This window comes from Chrysemys picta, chromosome 1 (assembly GCF_011386835.1).
Source record: "Chrysemys picta bellii isolate R12L10 chromosome 1, ASM1138683v2, whole genome shotgun sequence".
NCBI lineage: Eukaryota > Metazoa > Chordata > Testudines > Emydidae > Chrysemys > Chrysemys picta.
The window spans coordinates 302,125,361-302,140,861 of record NC_088791.1 but is presented as its reverse complement, the minus strand read 5'-3'; the positions used below and the strand labels follow the sequence as shown (position 1 = coordinate 302,140,861).

General features: G+C 40.8%; 1 long non-coding RNA gene across 2 annotated transcripts; it reads left to right on the top strand.

Moving 5' to 3' along the window:
• The first annotated feature begins 1,777 nt into the window (after positions 1-1,777).
• LOC135984013 (uncharacterized) lies at positions 1,778-14,813 on the top strand. 2 transcript variants are annotated; one of them, XR_010601944.1, is made up of 3 exons: positions 1,778-2,145; positions 4,567-4,678; positions 13,678-14,813. It is a non-coding gene; the product is annotated as an uncharacterized LOC135984013 (long non-coding RNA). The 2 variants fall into 2 exon arrangements; XR_010601943.1 differs by having other exon boundaries at positions 1,778-2,225.
• Positions 14,814-15,501: the final 688 nt, after the last annotated feature.

Here is a 15,501-nt window from a genome sequence, read left to right as displayed (position 1 = left end):
AGAAGATTAATGACTAATTTTGAGACTAACATTTTAAGTTAGTCCTGCATTTTAACATAATTGTGCAAACATATCTATAAATTGTTAACATTGTTTAGCTATGCACATATAAATTATTATAATTCAGAGTTCAATTCATTAATGTAATCAGGTTTACTGCTTACCCGTGACAGCATGAGATAATCAGACAGGAAACCTATCCTTGAAAGATAATTACACTTTTAGAATTAAAATCATACTATTCATTTTGCCATAAATCACTGTCAGCTATATAGCTGTATCTATTCAGGAAATGGCTCACGCCTTTTATATGACTAGTTAGGCTGAATGGTTAAAAATGGTAAACTGACAGCAAAGTTTGATTCATTGTAGCTATTCCAAAAGACTGATGGGAGGAAGTAATAGTGTTATACTCTTACAAGCAATATCTAGGTGAAAACTATATTTCATACCATGCTGATTTCAAACCATTCTGAAGACAGTGATGATTGTGATAGTCTTATTTCACTTACAAAAAACGAGATTAGTTTACAGCTAGGTAGCAAAAGGCTTTTGATATCTCAGATACAGGCAATCGGATGATTAATTAAAAACGAAAGTCTAAAATAACACTTAGATTAAAATTTTAGCTTAAGAAATAGGGTTAAAAGTGACTTAGGCATTTGGTGCTTCAGTCATTTGGGTGCTTTCGAGAATTGTACCCCAGCTTATTAAAATCTGGCCTTTTCTTTTTCCATCCCCAAATTGTGGTCACAATATTGCATTCACACTAATGGATGCCACTAATTTTTAGAAAATGCTGAGGGCCCATCCTCTGAAAAAAGAGACCCCTTCAATATGTTTCAAGTTGGCCATTGAAAAAAATCATGACACACAAACTTAGTAGTCATTTTGAAAATCTTGACCATATTATCTAATTATATATTTCTATGCATAGATACATTAAATATATTATATACACATCCACTGTATATTGCATATTCCATTTCACACAGAAAATGGCTTTTGTCAGTTTTCTCTAAATAAACAAATGTTCTGTATGGATTCTTCTCTCTCCTAAGCCATACAAGAAGTTGGCTTATATTTTACTGAACCAACATTGTCCTCTTCCTTCGCTCTCCGGTCTAGCCAGCGAAATATAGCTCGCTTAGAAATCATGCTGCCATTGGCTTTCCAAGACAGAACATGCTTGCACACTGCTCTGGGGGTGAACTACAAAGTGAAAGTTATGCTACATTAAATTCCACGTGTTTTCTCTTGGAAATCTGCTGTAGTCAGAGTGGTTGTTTGTGCCCTTTCCACTTCTAAACCACAGATAGCCCAGCCACAATATATGCCTCAGAAGAGGCTCTTGCAGGCGGTGGAGACGTGGAAGCATGTCACGAAGCAGCTGCTTCCCGTTTCTGCATTCACTGCAGATTTTCTGATTGTTTTTTCTCCACTCTGGTCTATCTGAGTGGAGGGAAGTATACAGCCCTAGCTTATTGTCTTGCATGAGATGATGCAGCATAAAATAATCTGCTGTGACAGAAATGAAGCTGACTTGGAAATCAAATTACTTCTGTGTGTCTGTTACAGCTGTCCCCCTGCTGCATTCCTTTTTCCCCTCTCCTTTCTGTTTGTCCTGTGTGGCCGCCCCTCCCGGCCATTGTGCTAACTGAAGTCACAGCCCTATTCATAGGAATGGCTTGTACAGACTAACTGGAGCCATTGCTCTGCCTAGGGAGGGGGCTTCTTGTTTCTTTGTTTGGTTCCTTTGTTCAGACCCAGGCTCGGTGTGGGGGGCGCTGCCCAGAAATGCAAGACCTGAAGTGGCCAACTAATTAAGCATATGAGTCATACCTGTGGCTCAGAACATGCCCAGGCATGCCTATGCTTACCTGCAGCCTTTCCCTGCCTCCTCTCCTCCCCTGTATCAAGAGGAACCAATCAAAAGTACTGGTGGGAAGCTGCCTGAGTTTGCCTTTAAAGCCGGACATTTTCTGATCAGACCTCAGAGAAGGTCCTTGCTTTGCCACCTGGTCTGATCAGCTAGGGGTCTTTGGGGGGCCCTCTCCCCACTCTCATTTGTTTTTGAGCGTACCCCCGTTTTTAAATTCCCCTCCCACGAACAACGAATTTGTGCCTGGAGATCTCCTGATTATTGTAAGCGAATCGAGTCCTCTCTCCATCCTCCGATGCTACTGCCTTTCCTGTCTCTGTGCTTGCTGCTGTCCTGGGGATTGGTAAGAACTCCCTCTTGCAACCTCCCCCTGTCCTAGCTGCTGGCCTTGTTTCCCCAGCAGACAAACCCAAGCTAACTCCTTGGTCTGTATCTGTAATCTGTTTCTTGCTCCGCAGCACCTTTGCTGCTAGAAATAAGCCTGTGCCGCTGCTAGGCTGTGCCTTCCTGGACTGTATCCTGGGCTGCTGGCTTGCAGCCACCCCATTGCTGCAGCCACCACTAGTTAACCCCTCCCCCCCCCCCCCCGGGGCTGTACCCTGGGCACACACCACTCTGCCCTCCGGAACTGCTCCCCCTCCCGATCAAAGAAGCGGCATAGTGTAAGGTGCACCTATTAGAATCAGTTTCTTAGTCTAGATAAGTTGTAATTTCATTTTGGATAGCTGTGGTTAAGTTAGGTTTAAAGAATTGTTTGTATTGTGCTCTGTAAGTTAGGTTTAAAAAAATTGTTGCATTGTGTTCTGTTACTTGCTAATTTTTTTAGTCTTCGTTAAGTTAGATCATAGATAAGATTTTACTGTGTTCTGTATAATTGTGGTTAAGTCTGTCTTCCCGCTGCCCTAATCCCCCGAGCTTGCCCGTGTCTCCCCCCGAGCTCCCCAGTCACTCATTGCAGTCTCTCTGCTGTTTAAACTTGCAGCCTGTCTGCTCTCTGTGTCTCCCTGAGTTTAAATCTCCCTCGGCAGCGCCTCTGCCTTTGGTCTCTGCTCCACCACGTGCTCCTCTTCCCCCATCCCCCAACCTCACTCCTCTACCACTGCCTTTCTCTCTCTCTCTCTCTCTCTCTCTCTCTTTTAATCCCTTCCCCCATGTGCTCACCCCGCTCCTGCTGCTGCCAAACCTCAATTGTATTACTGAAGTCTAGCATAAAACCCCACTGGTTACCCTTTTTCTCTCTAACACACCTCACATTTTACATTTACACCACTGTGACATATTTTTACCTAGAGTTGTTGGTTATTTAACACATTTTACCCATAACTGTTAGTTGGTTATATGCTGCTGTGACACACCCTTTACATAGAAACTGTTAGATACCTGTTACATTTATACTTCAGTGTTAATTGGTTACCAACTGTATTGGACCCCACTGTATTGTACCCCACTATTGAAACCCCCTATCCTATTTACTAAAAGAAACCCCTTCCCAATTGTCTACCTTAACAAACCCCGTACCCCTCACTATTGAATTTTCCCTGTTTTTGCATTTTCTTAATAAAGTTTATTTTGCACCCCACCAGTGCAGTAGTTGTCCCCCAAGATCCCCTACCTGCTGGCAGGGTCACTGTGGTGTTCATCTTAGTTGAATATTTTTGTACTCATGTGTAACACCGACAGACCCCAGTCGTCAGTGGGCAGGATTGAACCTGGGACCTCTGCTAAATGCATGAGCTTTTACTGCATGAGCTAAAAACCACATGGTCTTTAGCTAAGGCTGGGACAGACTTATTAATCTTTCTTTGAGTGGTCTCAATGCAACTAGATGGGACAGAGCACTACCCAAGACGTGTGGGGGTTACACATGGGTAAGAGATCATGTTCTAAAGCTGGGGCTGGTGAGAACTGCATTAACAGAAGGATATACATGAGTGGAGTGTAGATTTGTACTTTTAAATCAAATTGATAAGTGCCTGATTATTATTTATGACTATACAAGATGTGGTCTCGAGATCAACTTGTATGTATTTCAGAATGCTGAATTGTAAACGGTAAAATTGAAAATGGTAAAATTGAAACAGAAAGATAATAAAAAGGCTAGTGTAGAAGAGGGACATCTTTACAGGTCTCTGCATACATGTGTACATGTTTTAAACAGTTTTGATATATCAGCATTTAATTTCATATTAATATAGAACGGTGAGCATTAATTTTAAGACCATTCTTGCAGATCTGCTAGGCGTCGGGGCAAATGGGAAGCTGCTTCCCTCAAGAAAAAACATGACTGTCTACCAATTCCTTGTCTTTACATTATAAGTAAAAACCAATACAGTATAGAGAAATTGCTTTTTCTGAATGTCAATAGGACAAGAATACAATGAAGTAAAATTGCTATAGTGAAGAATTTTGGATGAAAGAGCCCTCTACTTCTGCAAGATTCAAAACATACCAAGGAACAGTATTAAATTTACCAGTACAGAAATATTCACATAAATTCTTATCTTATTGCAAACTTTAAAAGCTACCTATTATTTATAGCAGTCTATTAGGACTGAGAGCATACTTGATATGCATATGTTACATATCTCTCAGCCTTGATTTAGCTGGTTTAAATTGAAGTTTACCATACATGTAGAAATGTTCTCCCTCTTTTAAAAAAATAATAATGTATGTCCCTTTTCCAGACTTATGAAATGTGACCAGTTTCGCGAACTTTTAAGATGATTTTATGAAGCCAGTGAACTAAATCTGGACATCCATTCTTTAACATTTCAGCAGAGCTGCTCTCAAGGACAGGTGATTTGCCATTTCATAATTATTGACCATAAGTATCATTACCTCTAATGTCACTGGCCTATTTTCTGCTGGGTTCATTTTTGGATTAACTTGTGGTTTACATCTAGATGGGGATCTGTTAATTAATTCACAAAAATGTTCACACCAATGCTTAAGTTGAGTATCAATATCCTGGTAGTATTTTCCATTTTTGTCCTTCATTGGTGGAATCTGTGAGAATGGACGTCCAATTAGGACATTCAAAGTCTCAGATGTATTTCTGGTCATGTCTTTCAGAGACTTCCTCAATGTGCTGTGCCATACTAATCCGCCACTGATTAGGGTTATTCCAACAGGCCCTCTTAACTGCTCATTCAAGACTTTTATTGCCCATTTCCTCGATTGCCCATTTACTCCTCTCTTCACTAACTCACCTCTGACCTTCCAAGGACATCCATTCAACACTGTCTCTTTCTCTCCCCTCACCCTAGTTTCGATTATATCATCTGTAATCCAGATTTGCTTTTTCATGCTTCTTAATCTTCCTTGTTCCCTAACAATCTCTGTAACAGAATCCTGAAATAAAGTCCACTCTTCCTATGCAGTAGACAGCTAGTCATCCAATATAGAATATTTATTGGTAATCCCCACCTCATAACTGTTTTAGCAATTGCTTCATCATGAAGTGTTTTGATGCAGTAGATACTAGTCTAGCATTTCTCAAATGTGGCCACCGGGGGCTTTTCTTGTGGCCACAGCCTCCTGGGCTGTGATGGGGGGAGGGAAGCAGTGGCCCCTCTTCCAGGGCCACAAATGGGGTTGGGCCCTGCCCCCCTCTGGAGACACAAATGCTGGAGGTGCAGGCAGCTGGTGAATTCCCCACTTCCCTGGGGTGGGGGAGCAGGCTTCGGCCACGGGACTTCGAGCTCCATTCACACAATAGCAGGCTCTTCTTCCAGGCTCTGGTCCCAGGCTCACCACTCATGCCATCATCCCTGGGCCCCGTGGCCTCCCTGCCTACCTCCCCATCCAGGGCTTAATTTGTCCCAGAGCTTGTTGGGGCTGAGTAAGTCTGCTGTGAAAAGTGATATTAACAAACATACAAATATCTCTTTCACAGCAGCAGACTTATTATCTAGAAAGTTTTTTTTAAAAAAAAAGCAACCAGAAAAGCAAAAGAAACAACAACAAAAAGACAAGAACATGCAAAGCACCCTATTTGTGTTTCTATTCTGTTTAGGTCCAGTAAAGAATAAAGACCACTGTACATTATTTTTATTACTGAGTCTGAAAAACCCCTACATAAATCAATTATAATGATTTGGACATGTATATGTGCATATTTATTTGTTTTTCCTAAAGTTAATTAAGTATTTTAGGAAAAATTGTCAGCACGGCCACCAGCAAGAGGTGGTACCCGCACTCTGAGGCCACCAAAAAATTGTGATGTGAGAACCCCAGTACTAGTCTCTGAAACGTTATTAAGTGGAACATCGTTGTTGCTATTAGGAGTCGATGTTCAGATTATAGAGCAAGATCAAAACTAAAGTTTCCAAACTAAAATGCAATGCAAGGTTGCATTGTTGCCCCAGGGATATTGAAATGTACACTTGTGGCAATTCTTGTGCTGAAACCAGACATCTTTCCTGACTCTGAATTCAAAGCCATGAACCGTCTCTTGGTGTTTGCTGCCTAAGCAGGTCAGTCTTTATTACAAAAAGCAGAGGACAAAGTGGTGGTATCACACACTCCTTATGCCCAATAGACCAGTAGTTAAAGCACTCATCTTTCTGGATATAGGGAACCCAGGTTCAAATCCCTACTTGGCCTGATTCAGAGCAGGGACCTGAGCCCAGATTTCCCCACCTTCAAGGTGATGCGCTGCCCCCCCCCCCCCCCCACACACACACACACACATGTAGCAATAGGGTATTTTGAGGTGAGTCCCTGTCAATCTCTCCTGTTGAAGCTGTTCCACTTTGTTAAAAATACTTAAAAATCACTTAAAAGGGACTGGAACCTGGGTGTCTCAAGTGAGTCCCCTCACCATTAGGTTATAGAATCTTTCTGGCCTAGTGAATATTTAAATATTTTATACAAAGTAGAATGGCTTCAACAGTGGAGCTAGAAACCTATTCCGTAGCCCAGTGGTTAGGCATTCCTGTGAGAGATGTGAGTTCAAGACACTGCTCTGAATAGAGCAGAGTGGGGATTTAAATCTGGGTCTCCCCCACTCACCTGAGATGTGGCCTCCAGCAGCAGAATTTTAGGCACCTTTCAGGGGTAGGCAGCAACTGAGCAGAAGTTTTGAGGTTTTAACTTTTGGATTTAGGTGTCTAAAGTGGCAGTTAAGCACAGAAATCTCTTTTTGAATCTAGATCTAAGTAATCTGCAATAGTTAGTAAAAAGGTGACTACATTTTTTTTTTCTTAAGACATACATTTTTTCTTAACTCTTAAGGATGGATTTCCAAACTCAATCAGTGTTGGCCTAACTCAACAGTCATTGAAGTAAGTGGTAAAACTCTCCTTTCAACATCCAATGGGAGCGGAGTTAGGCCAATGAAGAGCACTTTTAAAAATTTTGACCTTATTTTGAAACAATAGTTTTCTCCACATTTCAATATCTATAAAAGGCTTTTTCTTCTACCTCCTGCCATCCTCATCCCCAAACCTCATGAAGTTGACCCACGCTGAGTGATTTGCAAATATAACTCCTTCCCTGTACTCACATTACATCCCATCAGAGTATTTCACACTATTCATATATGGTCCTAACTCACACATATAGCAGCAAAGTGGCCTAGTCACAATCTACTAGGATTATCTTTCATGGGGTGTTTGGATATTATGTCATCAATATTTTAATCATAGTGTATATTTTAGCTGTTACTAATGGTTCTGAATAAACAATGTACTGTACCTTCAAGATAAAAGATGGAGGAGATGTATAGCCTGGAGTAACCAGATGTAAGCAATTTAGCAAGAGTCAGTTGCAAAACCATTCAGTGAAGTTTATAGAGTACTTGATGGGCTTCTGTTTATACAAATTGATTTTATTGTTGTTTCTTAATTTACAGATTATATATGCCTATGTTGTTGTTTTCAAAAACGATCCACCAATCTGTTGATCAGATTTAAAGATGGGGGAGGCAAGGGGAAGTTGTGTTAAGGCTGTATTCTTACTCCACTCCAAATCACACATTTTCCATGAGAGATGATTTGAGGGAGCCAAGTCCCTTGCCCCAGCCAGTCCAGCTCTACTTGTAAGTTACACAGCAACAAGGATCTAATTGAATCCCCTTTTAAATCAACAGGATTTTTTCCACTGGAGTTAGAACAGGCCCCAACAAATCTTCTTTGGGCTTTGCTTGCTCTCTCTCTCTCTCTCTCTCTCTCTCTCGGGTTTACCCAGTGGATCCAAATGGCTGTGGAGCCATTGGTCACACCCATGTCCCTTCTCTGACCCCTCCGCCTCCAATGCCATCCCCTTGCTCTCTGGTGTGGAGAGAAAACACTTCTAAAACTCTAAAGGGGCAGCACACAAAAAACTAAACCAAAACAGTTACATGGTGACATGCACTGCACTAGTGAATGATTTTGTAAAAGTCATGATGTTTTAGTGTTTTAGTAACCCGAGTCCTCAGCACAGTGCTGAGAAGTGGGGTGAGACTGCTGTGATAGGTGTAAGAATCATCATCCTGGCAGATTAACAAAGTGCAAAAGAACTAAAATGTTAACAAGTATATGACAGGTACTTCCAAGTACCCGTTAGTAAGAAAACAGATGGAAATATGGAGTCCCAATTTAGCACCATCAGTAAAAATAAAACACTTTAGATCTTAAGAGCATTCTCGTTAATCCTTCCAGTTTAAAGATGTAGGTTTACCAGATGGCTAGTAAAGCATCATGCATGGCCAAGGACAGCTCACTTAAGATAGGACTGCACTAGCTATATTGCAGGATACCAATATCTATATGGTTTTGTTCACATTGTGCAAGCCAAGATAATATATTATAGAAAAGCTTTAATCAATTTAGTTCGTAATAAAGGCCTGCAAGCTCAAAAAAATAAATAAACTGGTTGAATTATATATATGGAAATAGTTTATGCAATTTTTTCCCATCGATCATCATATACACATTTAGTGATTATCTTTTCCTACTATCTGATCACTTCTACAGATAATTAATATTTTTATTAATTTTAGATTTGTACCCCAAAATAAAAAGGGGCACTCATCCAACAGCGTAGCTGCCCTTGCCATAAATGATGACAAAAACAGAAATAAAATTGATCAGTCAGCAGATTGTAAAACTCCCAATCTCTCCTAAATAATCCCCCCATTGTGGCAGGTAGCAAAAATAATGTTCTTCCCAGGGTACCCTGAAGGTCATAAGAGCAAGCTTACTTTGGACAAAATGGGGATGCTTGTCTAGAGAGAGACAAGTAAACTGATCTCATTTTTTCCCACCAGTTAATAATTTATTCATTCATTCTTTCCTTTTTTTTTTTTTTTAGTATTTAGTCCTCCCTAGAATTCTTACATGGTCTGCAGGGGTTTGTGCAAGCTTGTCTTTCGTTTTGCTGTATGTGGTTTTAAACCCCTGGGGCCAGATGCTCAGCTGTTGTAAATTGACTTTAATTAAGCTAATGTAGTTTACATAAGCTGAAGACCCAGTCTCTTGCATTGTATTTTGAGTTTCTGCAAAACTCAGCCAGAGATACTTCAGTTTGGATGGAAGCTGGGTGAAAACACTGTTTTCCAGATTTGCCCTCCATAAGCAATGCACAAGACAGAGCAAGAAGTGTAGGTGGAGTCAACGGGGGAGCATCAGCAGTTGACCTACTGCAGTGAAGGCTCCGTGGTAAGTAGCTCTAAGTATGTCAACTTCAGCTACGCTATTTTCATAGCTGAAGTTGCATAACTTAGACCGAGTTAGCTCTCCCCCTCCCCCAGTGTAAACCAGGCCTCAGACTGGGAGAAAGTATGTAGTGCAGTTCTGCAGGGGTCTGTCCTGGGTCTGGAACTACTCAGTATTTTCATTAATAACTTGGATAATGGAGTGGAGAATATGCTCATAAAATTTGCAGATGACACTAAGATGGATGGTGTTGCAAGCACTTTGGGAGGACCAGATTTGAATTCAAAATTATCTTGACAAATTAGTCAGTTGATCTGAAGTCAAACAAATTAAATTCAGTAAAGACAAAAAAGAAGTTCACAAATACAAAATGGGGAATAACTGGCTAGATGATAATACTGCTGAAAAAGATGTGGAGGTTAAAGTGGATCATAAATTGAATATGAGTCCAGTCCACAACACAATGCAGTCACGACAAAGGCTATTATCATTCTAGGTTATATTAACAGAACTATCATATGTAAGGCACAGGAGGTATTTACCACTGGTGAGGCCTCAGCTGGAGTACTGTATCTAATTATGTGCGCCACACTTAAGAAAGATGTGGACAAATTGGAGAGTCTGGCGAAGCGCAACAAAAATGATAAAAGATTTAGAAAACTGACCAAGGAGGAAAGGTTAAAAAAACGTGGGCATGTTTAGTCTTGAGAAAAGAGCACTGGAATAGGCTTCCATGGGAGGTTGTAGAATTCCTGATATTGGAGGTTTTTAAGAACAAGTTAGAAAAAAACCTGTCAAGGATTGTCTAGGAATACTTAGTCCTGCCTCAGCACAGCGGGATGGACTGGATGACCTCTTGAGGTCCCTTCCAGCCCTATATTTGTAATTTATGATTGGACTTACCCAGTAAGTCTGGCTGGACTAGAGAAGCACTTTTCATAGATTTCTTTCTTTCAGCAATAAATGACTCCAATGATTTTTTGGAGAGGCTTTCTTTTCTTTTCTTTTCTTTTCTTTTCTTTTCTTTTCTTTTCTTTTGCAAAAGACAGTGGTGCCCTAATCCTGAAGAATTCATAGTTCCCGCAGGCCTAGACTGCAGGAGATAGAATGATTATTGCTATAGTGTCAACACTCAAGTATGGCTAGTTTTTTCTCTGTAGTGATCTTTGGTAACAACTTAGAGCTAAGTACAAATGATAGTAAAGAACAGAATTATCAGACATATAGATGAACATGAGTTGTTCAGCAAGAGTCCCAATCTATTCAACAAATATGTGGACAAGCGTGATCCAATGGATATAGTGCGCTTGGACTTTCAGAAAGCCTTTGACAAGGTCCTTCACCAAAGGCTCTTAAACAAAGCAATCATGGGATAAGAGGGAAGGTGCTCTCATGGATGTTTACATCTGAAATTTCATAGAGTTGTAACCATGGGGGTCCAGACGCAAAACAGGGTCATGGGGGGTTGCAAGTTTGTTGTAGGGGCGGTCATAGGATTGCCACTCTCACTTCTGTGCTGCTTTCAGAGCTTCTGCAGCCGGGAGGGGGGCGGTTCCCAGAGGTGGAGCTGGGTCTGATCTCCCCGGTGCTGCTGGGAGTGCCCCAGCTGGAGGTTTCTAGCTGATAATCCCAGTCGGGTTGGGGAGGGACAGGACTTCCTCTTCCCTTCCATGGTGGCTTTCAGGAAGGAGATCAGATCCACTTCCGGATACCTCCCACAGCTGCAGGAAGCTCTATGGCTGCTGCCTTCAGTTTGGTGCTGCCTTCACTTCTACTACCCTGTTTCCCCGAAAATAAGACATCCTCCGAAAATAAGGCCTACTTACAGTTTTGCCTCTCGTTGTAATATAAGGCATCCCCCCGATAATAAGACCTCCCCGATAATAAGGCATCCACCGATAATAAGGCATTTTTCATTTCTGAAAAATAAGACATCCCCTGAAAATAAGACCTAGCGCATCTTTGGGAGCAAAAATTAATATAAGACACTGTCTTATTTTCGGGGAAACAGGGTATGTATTTATGCTTCAAGCTTTGCTGAAAGGATGGGCTTCTTTTTTAAATTCAAATTTGTTTATTTTCAAAATTAGATATTAATATAACTCATTCATCAAATTGCATTTGACGGGTGAGTATTTTTGTCCACAATTGACATACACCAAAACATAAGAGCTACACCTTGGAAAATAAGTTCAATTTCATATTAGACCTGAATTTGATCTCATTTAAAGTAAAGGGGAATTTTGCCTTGACTTCAGTGGAAGCATTATGTCAGTGATAATGTTAGACTCTGTACGTTAGACTGAAGCTACATTACGTTACAATCCCAGCGTTCATAAATACATTACTACTCTCAACCAGATGATGGCTACCTAATTCAAAACAGATCTATAATTCATAAAGTAACTCAACTAATTATCCAGAGCTTTCTCTGTTTCACATGGGGCTGCATGTGAGATACTTTATAATATAATTTAGATGAAACTATCATCACCAGCCCCAGTAACTAAACAGAACAGGAATGGAATACCAACATTAATAATGTGTTCTTTCATTTCCAAAATCATTGAATTTTCACTATTGGTTTCACATGTCAGATCAATAAACCATGTGTCAGTGAAGAACTGGCGGATAAAATTATGCACTTTCCAGAGATATTTGAGTCCAAATAATATACACATGTCAAAGGCAGAGAATATGCTGTCACTGGCACATCATTGGTAGTTTCAAAATATTTTGCTTTCATTATAAAATATTTGTATGTTTCTTCTAATATAGGACTTCGGTACATTTCAATTCAGAGTCTGGTGTTTTAAAAGGGCATTTCTGAAACTGTAGATTCACTACCATATATGCCATGGATAGCAAAGAATGTGTTCATGTCTGCACAGGTTGTTGGTGGGGATAGAAAGAGTTTGATAAAATTGAAATGTGGTCCTGGGCAGCATACTGCAGTGCTTATTTTCAGATAAGGGATTTTAGCATAATTCAGGCATGGTAACAAGAAAGCATGACACAGGTCAGAGAACTTCCCCAAAATAATTCCTAGAGCATATCTTTTAGAAAAATGTCTCATCAGTAGTGGAGAATTCACTACAACCCTTGGCAAATTTTTCCAATGGTTAATTACCCTTACCATTAAAAATTACCCCTTATTTTATGATGCTACCCTTTTTGGGGGGCAAGGCTATTGGCACCATGGTGGAGAAACATCTCTTGCAATGTTTGGAGTCTTCTGTTACCTTAGATCCATCAATGTAATTGAAAGCTTTAATATGGTATTAAAGACTTCATTAGTTTCATTGGCATTATGATCTCCTCTCAGTCTGAGGTGGCAGAGCTGCTGTCATTGGCTCTTGTTATGGTCTAAGAGCTCCCAGGTGTTGAGATCAACATTGCCAGATTGAAGGTTGGCCTTGAGAGTGTCTTTGTAATGTTTTCTTGGTTTGCCCCTAAAACGAGTGCCAGTCTGCAATTCTCCATAAAAGACTGCCTTTAGTATTCTACTATCATGTATATGGACCACATAATTTCAGCAAAGAATAAGGACCATAGACCAGCACAAAGAGTTGTTTGAATTGGTACTAGGGTGTGCATGACTAGTTGCACTCTCTCATCCTTGTTGTCCATTTTGTCCACTAGGGGAGAAGGTTGCAGTAGGCATGTCAGCTGACAAACGAAGATGCAGCAGTTTGTGAGGTGCAAGTGAAGTAGTTGAGACAGTCTCATGCAGAACTCTTAAAGGCCAAAGTGACCACAGCCAACTGCCTGGGCTGTGCAGCTGTGCCAAAGCTTGCTTGCTATTGCCACGGTAGACTGAAGCAGAGAGCAGTTGTGCCACTGAGGTTCGTTGCCCATGACTGGCTAGCAGGCTGGACTGCCCCATTTTGAATACAGAGTATATCTTCTCCGAGACCAACTCCCTACCGGGGCTAAGGAGTCCGGTCAACCACAATAATGGACTGCCTTTTTTCTGGTCCCTAACCTCTAACCTGTCTGGCTGGAGTGGCCATACCAGGGGTTAAACTCCTGCCGGGATAGCTATCAGTGTCACTGGAACTCACAAACTAGCTCATCGAGTCAATGTGTAGCCCCCAGGGAAAGAGACAAATTGTAGATACCTTATTTTCCAACACAAACATTTTTTTCTTGCAGGTTTCCCAGGATACTGTTCTGCTTTCCTCATTTGACATGAATGTGCAATCTATTGCCATCAATACATGGTGAGACACAGCTGTATAAGGCCTTCTCACCTGACCCAGATGTTGTAGTACCTCCATGCTGGATTGGCTTGCAAAATGATGCATTAAGAAGGAGATAAAATGTTTAAGATGTATCAACATACACCAAAATAAATCAAAAACAGCCCAACAAATTATAGGTAGAGCTTGTTGAGACGGTGCCAAATTATTAGGAATTGTAGTGATTGATATGGATAAATGTGGCAAGCATGAGTTTGGTATGGATTGGTATGTCTGAACCTACTAGAGGATTCTGGGAGCAGGATCCTCTTAGCATTAGACAAATGGAGTGGAATACTACTGAAGGTGCTGAAACTGTACTGGAATGGTTAACAATGGCTCAATGGGCGTGTGTGTTTTAACCCCGAACTTTGGAATATATCAGCAGAGAACCCGCTCAAAAAGTAAAAAACACATACGATCATGTGATCAGCGAGCTTGGTGACATGGCTGACATGGGTCAGAATTACCCTTTTTGGATAACCTCACGCTAAGAGCTTGAATGAATGATTTATGAAAGGGTAAACTATGGATGAGTTTTGGTCTGTCTGTGTGTCCACTTTGCAGTCCCTTCCAAAATTATGAAGTAAACCAGTAATAAATGCCTACGAGGCATATTTCTGGACCATGTAACTCCTTTGAGAACAAAAAGGTATATAAATGCTAAGCAAAGTGAATGAAATCAGATCAATTTCCCAATTAACATCTGAAGAGGTTCAAGACTGTGAGACAGAAGTCATCAGGGTAACCAAGGCCCTGCCTCAAGGGACCTTAGAACCAGAGGTTGTCAGGGTAACCAAATCCCTGCTTCAAGGGGACGGACCAAGTGCCTGATAGGGGAAAGAAGAAAGAGAAGTAGTCTCCATCTAGAGCTATATCTGCTTTGTTTGCCAATCAGGATACCGTGTAAGGCCAACATAGTTACTGAGGATTTATGCTTGGGGAGCTGAGGCTTACGGAAAATAATGTATACTAAGTAACCTTAACTGTGATTCTCTCTCAAATAGTGTATACTAAGTAACCTTAACTGTGATTCTCTCTCAAATAAATGACTGCGCATTAAGCATATTGGTTTCCGAATTCTCACTGGTATTGGCAAACACCTGCCCAACTGTGGGCCATTAAAAAATCCACTTCAACAGAGCTGTCACTCATTATCCAAGAACAATCAAATTATTTACAACTGTTTCCATCCTAAAACTATTTCTATCCTTTTTTTCCAGGCTTCTGCTGCTAGGCTTTGAAGATATATGGCAGAAGTCTTATGTTGCCTCAGATTCCGCCAATTGCAAATTCTTGTACCTGTACCCTTCATCTAACCACAGTTGGGCAAGTTAGGTTCTAATGACTGCTCATAACTAATAAATATCTGGAAATTCCCTTTCCAGACCAGGACACAGAGTGTACACAGAGACCAGCTTGTTACATCCCCTACCCCTTAATAGGCAAAATCTATTTCTGATTTTCTCATTTCTTCAGACCCATCCAAGTACATGATCTGTGCTTTTATGCTTGTTTCCTGCTCTATGCCTCACCTTGCACTGTTTAGATTGTAGGTCTAAAAGCCACCTGGCAATGCATGCTTTTTTGCCCCACTTCTTATTAATTCCAGTCCGTGGATGGTGACCTGTAATAAGTGTGCAAGTGATGCCTAGGAGGTAATAACTCAACGTTGCCACTTCAAAATAAGACATTATTTTCAGCTCTACTGTACTGTTTCTTCATTAGTCAACAATTT